Below are 14,514 nucleotides of genomic sequence, written 5' to 3'. Positions count from 1 at the left end.
TGTTGTTTCCGTATACACAGCCCTTTTTCTGAATTTCGGTTACTTATTTTCATTTTTTGTAAAGGAAGGTAAATGGTTTCAACTTTTGTAGCTGATTATCTATTACGTTAAATATCAATCAAAATTTCCTTCATTGAAAAATTTTCAGTTACACAAAAATAAAATATTTATCACGATTTACTGTTCAAATGTGTGTGAAATCTTATGGGACGTAACTGCTAAAGTCATCAGTTCCTAAGCTTACACACTACGTAACCTAAATAATCCTAAGGACAAACACACACACACCCATGCCCGAGGGAGGACTGGAATCTCCGCCGGGACCAGCCGCACAGTCCATGACTGCTGCGCCTTAGACCGCTCTGCTAACCCCGCACGGCACGATTTACTATTACTTTCCATAAATATTATGGAGTAGTATTGCTACACTCTATATATCTGGTGTTTGTCCTCTTTCTCCACTGAAATTAGCAATGACATTCGTTTACAATACTTCCAGAGATGCAGAATCATCTGTTTGCTAAATATATTAATTGAATGTTCTTACTGACACACCTACATCTGCATGACACTCTGGAAGCCATCTAATAGCTTCTGGTGGAGGGTACTTTTTATACCATTAACTGAGCCATCCAACCCTGTTCCATTTACGTGGGAAAAATTACTGTCGGTAGGCCTCTGTATTGGCTCTAATTTCTCGATTTGTCTCCTCGTGGTCATTCGCGAGACGTATCTAGAGGGAAGGAGTATGTTACCCGACTCTTCCTGCTAAGTGCTCTCTCGAAATTCCAACAGTAAATCTCTCCGTGATGAACAATGCCTCTCTTGTAACGTCTGCCAATGGAGTTCGCTGAGCATCTCCGCATCCCTCTCGCGCCGCCTAAGCGAACCCGTGACGCTCTTCGTTGGATCTTTTGTCTCTCTTGTATGAGTCCTACCCAGTAGGGATATCAGGTAGATAAACAATACTCAAGAATCGGGCAAACAACCGTCTTCCTTCGTTACATTTCCGTAATATTATTCCTATGACTCTAAGTCTTAAGGTAGCACTGGACAGTTTCCCCTAGGTATTGAACGGTAGATGCTGTTTCCAGCGGTTTGTCATCAATAGTGTAACTGTACAACAATGGATTTCTTTCCTATGTATTCACAGTATGTTACATTTATTTACAGTAAAAGTCTGCCACAGCCTGCACCATTCATCAGTTCTCTGGATGTCATTATGCATATCTTTACTACCTTCTGGCATTACTATTTTGTTATAGGCAAAGAGCCTTAAAGAGCATCCGACACTTTCTGCTAGATCATTTATATATGTACTGTAAACAATAACGGTTCTGTCACACTTACTTGGGGTACTCTGAATTTCACCTTTACATTTGTTAAGAGCGACGTTTTGAGTTCTATCTGCAAGGAAGTCTTGAATCCAGTCGCAGACCTAAATGGCATTTCATAAATGGTTATTCACACTACGCCGATATTTCTTACGGTGAATAAAAAGTAACTTATTTTTCCCCATTTTCCCTTAGGTGGAGACATTACTCTGTTAACACTATGTTTATCAAGAATCTTCCAAACTGTTTGACTCAGATCGCCTCGGTGTCTTCTTTGCCAACTTCTCACTCACAGAGGAGCACTTGTAGTCAACGTCCTCAAGCATTCTTTCTAATGTCCTGATAATTTACGGGCACGCAGCCGGGTGACGTCGTTGACAACCGCCGACATTTCGATAGACGCACACTCTATCACTTTCAAGGCACAACTGCAGCAAGTAAACACTGTGCAAGTCAATTTGAAATCTCGCCATGCAGAGAAATTCCGGAAAAGTAACGCACGTGCGGAGGCACATGCACTGACTCACACACATACACACCCACCCACCCACCCACACACACACACACAGTAAACAATAGCGCCACCACACAACCAAACGTGACCTACGCCAGACGTTGTCGACGGGTGACGTAGCATTAACTCTGTCCCTCTGACAGTTGTTTCTCTCATTATTCCCAACCTCTGAGTTCCCCTACGTATTCTTGCCCATTAGTGCACCCTGTCGTAACGTGCAAGTTTTGTCCTGATGGCTTACCAAACGTACCTTCATGTCCGTTCTACTTGTCAGCGTTTTCGACACGCTGCTTTCCGCGCCGATTCTGCGGATAACCTTCTCATTTCCTATCTTATCAATCCACTCAGTTTTCAGGTACTTCCTCGAACAACACATCTTTGATAGGCTGATTCTTATGTCCTCAGGGTTTCATCCGTCATGTGTTGTCTTCTGAGAAAGAACAAATCCTTTACTTCGTTTACTATACTGTTTCTAATTTTGTTGCTAACTTCATCGCTAATCAGTTGCTTCCACTCGTCAATGCATCTCTTTTATTGGTCTGATATCAGTCCATATTTAGTATTCAGTAGACTATCCATCCCATTCAACGGATCCTATAACTATTCCTCACGTTCATATACGATAACAGTGTCGTCGAAGAATCTTAAAATTAATATCCTTTCAGCTTGAATTTTGATTCCACTCGTGAACCTCTCTTACTTCCCCCATTGATTCTTCGATTTACTGATTGAACAGCAACAGTTACAGACTACATCCCTGTCTTACACCCTTTTTAATTCGAGCCCACCTTTCTTGGTCTTCCATACTTAATCTTCCCTCTTGGTTCTCCTACATACTGTATATTGCCCCCACAGCTTACCCTTATTTTTCTCACAATTTAGAACATTTTACTGCATTTTACATCCTCGAATGCTTTCTCCAGGTTGACAAATCTTGTGATCATGCCTTGATCTTTCTTAAGGCTTCCTCCATTATCAAGCGCAACGTCAGAACTGCCTCCCTGAGACCTCTGCCTTTCCTAAAGCCAAAGTAACCATAATTTAGCACGTGCTTAATATTCAAATGTGTGTGAATTCGTAAGGGACCAAACTGCTGAGGTCATCGGTCCCTAGACTTACACACTGCTTAATTTAACTTAAAGTAACTTATGCTAAAAGCAACACACACACCCATGTCCGAGGGAGGACTCGAACCTCCGGCGGGAGGGGCCACGCAATTCGTGACATGGCGCCTCAAACCAAGGGGACACACGTGCAGCTAACACATGTTAAAATTTATTTCCATTCTTCTGTATATTATTCTTATCAGCAACTTGGTGCATGAGCTGTTAAGCTACACTGAAGCGCCGAAGAAACGTATAGGCATCCGTATTCAACTACAAAGATATGTAAAAAGGCAGACTACGGCCCTGTGTTCGGCAGCGCCTATATGAGACAACAAGTGTCGGCGCAGTTGTTAGATCGCCTACTGTTGCTACAATGGCAAGTTACCAAGATTTAAGGGAGTTTGGTGTTATAGTCTGTACACGGACCAAAAAAGACTGAAGAGAATCGTTTAAGGTAATAGAAGTGCTACCCATCCTCAAATTGCTGCAGATTTCAATGTTGGGCCATCTACAAGTGCCAGCGTGCGAAACATTCAACGAAACATCATCAATATGGGCTTTCGGAGCCGAAGACCCACTCATGTACCCTTGATGACTGAACAACACAAAACTTTAAGCCTGGCCTGGGCCCATCAACACCGACATTGGACTGTTGATGACTGAAAACATGTTGCCTGGTCGGACGAATCTCGTTTCAAATTGTATCGAGCGTGTACGGGTACGGAGACAACATCGTGAATCCATGGATCCTGCATGTCAGCAGGAAACTGTTCAAGCTGGTGAACGCTCTGTAGTGGTGTGGGGTGTGTGCAGTGGGAGTGATATGGGACTCCTGATACGTCTAGGTACGATTCTGACACGTGAAACGTACGTAAGCATCGTGTCTGATCACCTTATCCATTCATGCTCATTGTCCATTCCGACAGACTTGGACAATTCCAATAGGACAATGCAACACCCCGCACATTCAGAATTGCTTCAGAGTGGCTCTAGGAACACTCTTCTGAGTTTATGGGCTTCCGCTGACGACCAAACTCCCCAGGTAAGAACATTATTGACCATATCTGGGATGCCCTGCAGCGTGCTGTTTAGAAGAGATCTCCACCTTCTCGTACTCTTACGGATTTATGGACAGCTCTGCAGGTTCATGGTGTCAATTCCCTCAAGCACTACTTCAAAAATTAGTTTTCTTGCGGCACTTTTGCGTGCTTCGCGGGGGCCCTACACGATATTAAGCAGGTGTACGAGTTTCTTTGCTTCTTCAGTGTAATTGTGCGATAACTCTTGCACTTGTCAGCTCTTGCAGTCTTCAGAATCGTGTGAATGATATTGTTCCGAATGTCAGATGATATATCGCCAGACTTATGTATTCCGCACACCAACTTGAATGGTTGTTTTATTGCCACTCACCCCTCCCCCTCCCCCCCCCCCCCCACCCTGATTATAGAGATTATGATGGAATATTATCTATCCTTTCTGCTCAACTTGATCTTAAGTCCTCAAAAGCTCTTTGAAATTCTGATTCCAATACTAGATCCCCTATGTCTTCTATGTCGACTCATGTTTCTTCTTCTATCACGTCATCGAACAAAGCTTTCCCCTCAGACGACTTTAGAGTACCCTTTCCCTCTGTCCTCTCTCTCCTCTGCATTTAACAGTGGAATTCCATTAGCATTCTTAATGTTACCACTCTTGCTTTTGATTCCACTGGAAATAGTTTCGACTTTTTTTATATACCGAGACAATCCTTCTGACCATCATTCCTTTTTTGATTTCTTCACATTTTCCATGCAGCCATTTCGTCTTTGGCTCCCTGCACTTCCTATTTATTCCATTTCTAAGCGACTTGTATTTCTGTATTCCTGTATTTTCCTGGACGTTTTTGTACTTCCTTCTTTCATCAATGAACTGAAGTATTACTTCTGTTACCCATAGTCTGTTATCCAAGGTGATTCGTTAATGTAATGTGAAAGCATAGAGCCGCCGGATAGCAACTTGCTGAAAAAACGCGTCGCGCTAATATACAGTAGATCGTCAATTACACGTATACCAATCAACCGATACGTCAGTCGAAAGCGTTCTAGTCGGAAGATGCAAATTCGCACGCGCCAAATGGAAGTTCCGCTGGAGCTACACTGGCCATTTCGGCGTTTTCCCTCTCCTTACCAACCGTCGTCGCTTCTGAACTCGCTTGTAATAGCTCGTGCCGTTCACAATAAGGACTAAATGCGAGCGTGCGACACACACATACACACACACACACACACACAAACACATGCACCCTGTTTGTTAACACATAGAGTGTAAGAAGTGAACGTTACATACTTGACATGTGGCATCATGTAATCATGAGATCATATAACCACTATATCGATTGAATAATTTAAGGTAGAGAACCTGGTGTTGGTGAAACCGGCTTAAGCAGATAAGAGGAAGAAAAGATAATCACTGCATACATTTTTTATTTACATTAGTTACAATTAACGGCAAGTACGATCACTGACACAATAAGCGTACCATTTTACCGTATCTTACAAAGTGTGTTGAACCTGACGGTCATCAACGTCAATGGAAGTATAACATCGGCGAACGAGATTCTGACACACTCTGACAAATGTCCCTGGTATGGCCCTCATGTTGCGAGGTCCCTTGTTTCTCTTCTCCAATGAACCAGTTTCCCGCATACGTCGATCGAGAGAAATAAACACTCATCGAGACGGATGATGACTATTAGGAAATCATTCCCTCTACAGCGTTTCAGCAGCGAGAGCATACTTCCCCGTACAAATGTCATTGATTTCTGCGAAACTGTACCGGTACTGTTCCGTCATAGTCTTTCATTAGCACCGAGTAATGAATGGGATTGTCGTTGATTCATAGCACGTTTGTCATGGGACAATGTAAATTCGACATAAACAGAGCCAACTCATGGACGAGTAACGTAAACAAAACGCGTATCATGTCTTCTTAGTAATCAGGGTCGTCCTCCTTGCTTCCTTGCAGCATATAAAGAATGTTCATGTAAATAAACAGCACGGTACGTGTAAACTTGTACGCATGTTAGCTGTAAATAAGCTGGAATACAGTAATACTAGACACAGCGGTGGACAAGTTTACTTCCTTATCTCCTTAAGCTGGCTTCTCCGACCCCAGTTTCACTACCTCATATTGTTCAGTGGAGCATTCTCTATGTCTTGTTACATTTTTGCACGCTCTTACGCTCCTACGGAAACACCCTATACAGGGTGTTAAAAAAAAGTACGGCAAACTTTCAGGAAACACTCCTCACATACACATAGAAAGAAAATATGTTCTGTGGACATGTGTCCGGAAACGCTTACTTTCCATGTTAGAACTCATTTTATTACTTCACTCTTCAAAACACAGTAATCATGGAATGGAAACACACAGCAACAGAACGTACCAGCGTGACTTCAAACACTTTGTTACAGGAAATGTTCAAAATGTCCTCCGCTAGCGAGGATACGGGCATCCACCCTCCGTCGCATGGAATCCCTGAAGCGCTGATGCAGACCTGGAGAATGGCGTATTGTATCACAGCCGTCCACAATACGAGCACGAAGAGTCCCTACATTTGGTACCGGGGTTGCGTAGACAAGAGCTTTCAAATGCCCCCATAAATGGAAGTCAAGAGGGTTGAGGCCAGGAGAGCGTGGAGGCCATGCAATTGGTCCGCCTCTACCAATCCATCGGTCACCGAATCCGTTGTTGAGAAGCGTACGAACACTTCGACTGAAATGTGCAGGAGCTCCATCGCGCATGAACCACATGTTGTGTCGTACTTGTAAAGCCACATGTTCTAGCAGCACAGGTAGAGTATCCCGTATGAAATCATGATAACGTGCTCCATTGAGCGTAGGTGGACGAACATGGGGCCCAATCAAGACATCACCAACAATGCCTGCCCAAACGTTCACAAAAAATCAGTGTTGATGACGTGATTGCACAATTGCGTGCGGATTCTCGTCAGCCCACTCATGTTGATTGCGAAAATTTACAATTTGATCACGTTGGAATGACGAAACTAAAATCAGCTCTAACATGGAAATTAAGCGTTTCCGGACACATGTCCACATAACATCTTTTCTTTATTTGTGTCTGAGGAATGTTTCCTGAAAATTTGGCCGTACCTTTTTGTAACACCCTGTATATGTATTACTCAGTATGGTTGAGAGTAAACAGGCAAAACTTATTTTATTTATAATATCATAAATATCAGAATAGAACATAAAATAATTTCGTAAGGAGCTCGATCGTCTTGTACAGCATTAGCAAGCCACACCGATGAAACAGAGCTGGAGAAATTAACAGGCAAATAGACAAAAAGTATGTTAATGTATGTGAAATTGTAGCACTATTGTTAATGTGTTTGGAAACTGCAGCATTATTATGAAGTAAGTAAGATTATGAAGTAAGTGGTATCACGCTTGCTGCCGTACAATCATATCAGTGAGAGAGACATAAATTATTAGAAACACAGGGTAATAAAGCATCTATTATTTGAATTGTAGGAACTTACACCCTTTCGAATGTGCTACTGTCTTGTCGTTAGTTCTTCGCTGTAGCACAGTTAAGAATTAATATATTCCAGGTTGGAAAAGGAACCTTTTCGTCTGAATAGTGGAAGAGCGCCAGTTACATACAAGTAGGGCTGCGACTGATAGCACCTTAGCAAATAAATTATTTATTTTCTCCTAACACCACGGACTTTCACTGATATATAAAAAAGGGTAAATAATACACCGTGGCCTCTGGCACTACATTTCTTTACTATCTCTGATGCGTTTGAGGAGTGCACAGGCACGTATTCCTGTTATCGACGCAGGTGCAAGCTGGTTCGTCTCCGCTCGGCGCTTTTTAAACAATGCTTGCTGCAGCCACTACAGCACTGCGCACTGACACGTAAGAAATCTCTCAAGGGCGATATAAGACGTGTACGCGGAGAATATACGTGTACACTTCTGTGTCAGCAGGAAATGATTTTCTAGCAATTTCGGCGATTCGTCTGCCGCGTTGAGAGCGACGAAGACAAAAACGTTTCAATGTGGTTTGTTGTATTGTAAAGCTGCAGACGTTGTAATTAGGTAAGTTACGTTTTCGCTTTATCCAGTATCTGTTGGGGACAAAACGAGTAATTCAAACTTCTTGGTAGAAATCATAGGCTTTTATTGGTGGCGCCTGGGAAGTTACAGGCAGAGAGGAACGTTGTCGCCGGAACTCTGCCAGAACGGAATAGAACAGTGGTCACCCACGGTCTCAGCTGTGGCCAGGCCACACCATTACAGTTAACTGCTCTAGTGGCAACGTGCATCCTGTTAGTCTGGAAATATTCACCGCCAAGCACTACAGCCCTAACTGCTTTGCGTTACGCTTTGCAGTGCAAAATTTCTATGGCCGTCTGTTACTACACATTTAATACCAGCACTCGTCCTCTTCACTCTACTAATTCTTTTAACAGTGCATAAAAGAGCTTATTTAGTTTTCAAAGGACCCAGACAGCGATACGTACAACTAAAAAAAAAAAAAAGAACACACGAGACAAGATGAATTTGAAGGTCTTAGAGACATTGAACATTGTGTGATTCTAAATTAAAGTTTGAAAATAAACTAATCAGACTAAATAACAAAGCAGATATGAATTAAACTTTAATCAAAATTACAGCTCTGTTTTACGAAGTGTAATCAGCTTACAGACAAACGCTTTGTTGTTGAAAGTACACTACTGGCCATTAAAATAGCTACACCACGAAGATGACGTGCTACAGACGCGAAATTTAACCGACAGCAAGAAGATGCTGTGATATGTAAATGATTAGCTTTTCAGAGCATTCACACAAGGTTGGCGCCGGTGGCGACACATACAACGTGCTGACATGAGGAACGTTTCCACCCGATTTCTCATACACCAACAGCAGCTGACAGGCGTTGCCTGGTGAAACGTCGTTGTGATGCCTCGTGTAAGGAGGAGAAATGCGTACCATCACCTTTCCGACTTTTATAAAGGTCGGATTAAAGCTTATCGCAATTGCGGTTTATCGTATCGCGACATTGCTGCTCGCGTTGGTCGAGATCCAATGACTGTTAGCAGAATATGGAATCAGTGGGTTCAGGAGGGTAATACGGAACGCCGTGCTGGATCCCAACGGCCTCGTATCCCTAGCAGTCGAGATGACAGGCATCTTATTCGCATGGCTGTAACTGATCGTGCAGCCACGTCTCGATCCCTGAGTCAACAGATGGGGACGTTTGCAAGACATCAACCATCTGCACGAACAGTTCGGCGACGTTTGCAGCAGCATGGACTATCAGCTCGGAGACCATGGCTGCGGTTACCCTTGACGCTGCATTACAGACAGGAGCGCCTGCGATGGTGTACTCAACGACGAACCTGCGTGCATGAATGGCAAAACGTCATTTTTTTTAGATGAATCCAGGTTCTGTTTACAGCATCATGATGGTCGCATCCGTGTTTGGTAACATTGCGGTGAACGCTCATTGGAAGCGTGTATTATTCATCGCCATAGTGGCGTATCACCCGGCGTGATGGTATGGGGTGCCATTGGTTACACGTCTTGGTCACCTCTTGTTGGTATTGACAGCACTTTGAAGAGTGGACGCTACATTCCAGATGTGTTACGACCCGTAGCTCTACCCTTCATTCGATCCCTGCGAAACCCAGGATAATGCACGACCGCCTGTTGCAGGTCCTGTACGGACCTTTCTGGATAGAGAAAATGTTCAACTGCTGCCCTGACCAGCACATTCTCCAGATCTCTCACCAATTGAAAACGTCTGGTCAATGGTGGCCGAGCAACTGGCACGTCACAATACGCCACTCGCTACTCTTGATGAACTGTGGTATCGTGTTGAAGCTGCATGCTGTACACGCCATCCAAGCTCTGACTGACTCAATGCCCAGGCGTATCAAGACCGTTATTACGGCCGGAGGTGGTTGATCTGGGTACTGATTTCTCAGGATCTATGCACCCAAATTGCGTGAAAATGTAATCACATGTTAGTTCTAGTATAATATATTTGTCCAATGAATACCCGTTAATCATCTGCATTTCGTCTTGGTGTAGCAATTGTAATGGGAAGTAGTGTACGTGGAAACAACTGAAATGAGGAAAAAATTAACAATTTTCAAAAGTTTGTGTTTTGTTATTGTTCTTCATTTATTATACCTTACACATTCTACTAAAATGAATGGTGACCTTTGAACTCTATCTTTCAGTCATCAGTCGTCTGAATAATTTGATGCGCTCTACACTTTTTGCCCCCTACAGCCCCTCTAGCACCATGGACATTATCCCCTGATGCCTTAACGTCTTATCACTCTGTCCCTACTTCTTGTTAGTGTTTCTCGTATGCTCCTTCCCTCCCCAATTCTGCGGAGAACCTCCTCATTCCTTACGTCTTCAGCCCCCTAATTCTCAAAATTCTTTTCTAACACCAAATCGCAAATGCTTCGATTCTCTTTTGTTCTGCTTTTCCCACAGTCCATGCCTCGCGAGCATCCAATACTGTCCTCCGAATGTACATTATCAGAAATTTCTTCGTAAAGTTTAAGACCTATATTTGATACTAGCAGACTTCCTTTGGCCAGGAATGCTTTGTTCGCCAGTGCTAGTCTGCTTTTTATCTCCTCCTTGCACCGTCCGTGATAATTTACCTTACTGCCTAGGTAGTAGAATTCTACTTTGTGATCTCCAATTGTAATGTAAAGTTTCTCGTTGATCTCATTCCTGCTACTTCCCATTTCCTTCGTCTACCGTCGATTTGCTCTCAGTTCATATTCTGAACTCGATAGACAGTTCATTCCATTCAACATACCCTGCAGTTCTTCTTCACTTTCACTGAGGATTGCATTGTCATCAGGTAATCTTATTACTGATTCCATTTCACCTCGAATTTTAATTCCACTCTTGAAAGTTTTCTTTATTTCCCTCATTGCTTCTTCGATGTGCAGATAGAACGGGAGGGGCGAAAAACTACATCCCTGTCTTACATCCTTTTTAATTCGAACACTTCGTTCTTGGTCTTCCACTCTTGTTAGTCCTTCTTTGTTCTTGTACATATTTATATACAACCCGCCATTCTCTATAGATTATCTCCTTTTTCTCAGAATTTCTATCATTTGTTACTGTCGAACGCTTTTTACAGGTGGACAAATCTCATGAACCCGTGTCAATTTTCTTTACTCCTGTTTCCGCAACATCAGGCGTGCCTCTCTGTCGCCTTTACCGTTGATAAAGCCAAACTGATCGTCATTAGCACATCCTCAATGTTCTTTTCCATTTTTCTACGTATTACTCTTGTCAGCCATTTAAACGCATGAACTGTTAAGCTAACTGTACGACAATTCTCGCACTAGTCGGCTTTTGCTGTCTCCGGATGTTTGTGAATGATGACTGTACAGGAATCAATATTCGGAGACGATATTAAATATAGCAAGTCTCTCGTTTTGCTAGAAGCCATGTGGGCTGTTCTTAACCTACTAATGATGGCCAACCCTTTGAAAACAGAAATAAGAAATCACTGGCTACGACGTATGTGGTAACGGGTATAACAGTAATAAGTTCCTTAGAAAATAAAAGGTAATGACGATTCTGTGTTAGCAAACGGTTCAAATGGCTCTTGGCAGTATGGGACTTAACATCTGAGGTCATCAGTCCCCTAGACGTAGAACTACTTAAACCTAACTAACCTAAGGACATCACACACATCCATGCGCTAGGCAGGATTCGAACCTGTGACCGTAGCAGCAGCGCCGTTCCGGACTCAAGCGCCTAGAACTGCTCGTCCACAGCGGCCGCCTATTCTGTGTTACAGTCGATAGTAGTCACAGAAAGTAAGGAATATTAGAATGGAGGAGAAATGTTGTACTTCTTTCCAAGCTGTTAACAATGTTCATGGTCTCTTGTCCGATGTAGTCCAACCTCCATTGCAAACGGAGCAACTCATGTGGAACTTCCGTATCCCGCGGCAGACAAATAACAGTTTTTTCTGAAGCTTTAAGCCACGATAGAGAACTCATGGAGTGACCACTCTGTGGACTTGTTGCTCCGTTTTATATATTTTATAACAGCTACAGTAAGACACCAAATAACTCAGCTTTTAGCATGCACCCTCCTGTAGGTAATAATAAAGATCGCTCATGCCCGTGTAACTTATCAAACAATACAGCTTCCACGGATATGCCAGGTGTTTTCGGTACATCTATAAATACTTTGTACTAGTCGTGCAAAATGCGGTACTGTTTACACAAGGCCAACACACCTGAGCCACTCACGGATACCGTTGATTTCCTTACTTGATTATCATTTACATAATAATGAACGAGAAGTAGAAAATCACTTGAATAGCACCACATTTCAAATTTTATATCTTTACTACTGCACCCTACACCGATATGCCAAAAAATTGTCCTCACCTGCTTAATAGCCCGTTGGTCCACCTTTGGAACCCAATGCAGCAGAAATTCTGCGTAACATGGATCCCGCGAGCCCTTGGTAGTTTTCCGGAGATGCGTGGTACCAGATGTCTACAAAATGTCAAGCACATCGATCCTGTATAAGCAGAAATGTGATTCACCCGAACATGCCAAACGCTTTCACTGATCCCATACCTATTGAAACAGTTATTAGCGATGTTGGGCAGCACTTACGGGTCGTCTGTTACGGAATCCGATGTTCAACAATGTGTTCTGAACGGTCTGTTCCGAAACGCTTTCGCCTGCTCCATAATTGTGTCTCGTTGTCGGATCTGTCACAGGTCGCTGTCTAGCCTACTTTACACAGCGACCAAGCCTCCGACCTCGAAACTGTGTGACGACGTGTGGATTCCCAACACCTTGTCGTCTGCTCGTGTTTTCAGATGGACACAACACCAACACTCAAAAAGCCGATCAGCTTCACTGTCTGCAAAATACTCGTTCTGAGCCTTAACGGTGTACCCCTCGTCGATGTTGTTATGTCAATGTATTTTACTATTCGCGACCCGTATCGCTGTTACAATGATACGGCGTTCGTTTCTGGTTTTCTTATGTTCTTTTCTTACCACATAGCGTGCCTGCAACCTCACCAAGTGCGGTAATAACATTTTGGCTCATCAGTGAACGTCGTAATATTCTTCTAATATTAGATGACTCATGAGGTCAGTACTCCAATGGACTACTAATATATCATTGCTTGTTGACTGATGGAATACCACCTTTGCTCTTTCAGAGTCATGGAGGACATGTATCTGCCCAAGGGATTTGTAGTCAAAATAAGGGAACTTAGTCCCTCTCAAATCTTGTAGAGAATTTGGCAAGGACTGCATCGAATCACGGCATCTTATTGACTTTTCAACACCACTATTACTTATTGCTATCTCATAAACTTTGTGTACTTTTAGTGGTCCATTGGGATAACATAATGTGCAAGTAGAAAGGCGGTCAAATGGTTATCGTTCAAGATCAGCAGTCGGTGGATTGCTGGATGGAGGACCGGTCATGTTTTTCATTTTAATTTTTTTTTCTCTTCTACACTACTCATAATATTTCAGAATATTACATTAGAAAGGTAATATGATGAAGTATGTGTATTTGCATAAACTGTTATTGAATTTCAAAATCTCTTTGGTTGTTTGCTAATGTTTATTATTGCAACTATCGACAAGTAAACGACTGAACAGAAAAATTTATGCTAAATACGTGTGCCTGTCGTGCTTTCCGAAACCCTTTATACCTCTGCCCCATGAACCATGGACCTTGCCGTTGGTGGGGAGGCTTGCGTGCCTCAGCGACACAGATGGCCGTACCGTAGGCGCAACCACAACGGAGGGGTGTCTGTTGAACAGCCAGACAAACGTGTAGTTCCTGAAGAGGGGCAGCAGCCTTTTCAGTAGTTGCACGGGCAACAGTCTGGGTGATTGACTGATCTGGCCTTGTAACACTAACCATAACGGCCTTGCTGTGCTGGTACTGCGAACGACTGAAAGCAAGGGGAAACTACAGCCGTAATTTTTTCCGAGGGCATGCAGATTTACTGTATGGTTAAATGATGATTGCGTCCTCTGGGGCAAAATATTCCGGAGGTAAAATAGTCCCCCATTCGCATCTCCGGGCGGGAACTACTCAGGAGGACGTCGTTATCAGGAGAAAGAAAACTGGCATTCCACGGATCGGAGCGTGGAATGTCCGATTCCTTAATCTACATCTACATCCATACTGCGCAAGCAACCTGACGGTGTGTGGCGGAGGGTACCCTGAGTAGCTCTATCGGTTCTCCCCTCTATTCCAGTCTCGTATTGCTCGTGGAAAGAAGGACTGTCGGTATGCTTCTGTGTGGGCTATAATCTCTCTGATTTTATCCTCATGGTCTATATACGTAGGAGGGAGCAATATACTGCCTGACTCTTCGGTGACGGTATGTTCTCGAAACTTTAACGAAAGCCCGTACCGATCTACTGAGCGTCTCTCCTGCAGAGTCTTCCACTGGAGTTTATCCATCATCTCCGTAACGCTTTCGCGATTACTAAATGATCCTGTTACGAA

The sequence above is a fragment of the Schistocerca gregaria genome, chromosome 3, assembly GCF_023897955.1.
Source record: "Schistocerca gregaria isolate iqSchGreg1 chromosome 3, iqSchGreg1.2, whole genome shotgun sequence".
NCBI classification, from domain to species: domain Eukaryota; kingdom Metazoa; phylum Arthropoda; class Insecta; order Orthoptera; family Acrididae; genus Schistocerca; species Schistocerca gregaria.
The sequence above is the reverse complement of the archived record's forward strand: the minus strand, read 5'-3'. Positions refer to the sequence as shown.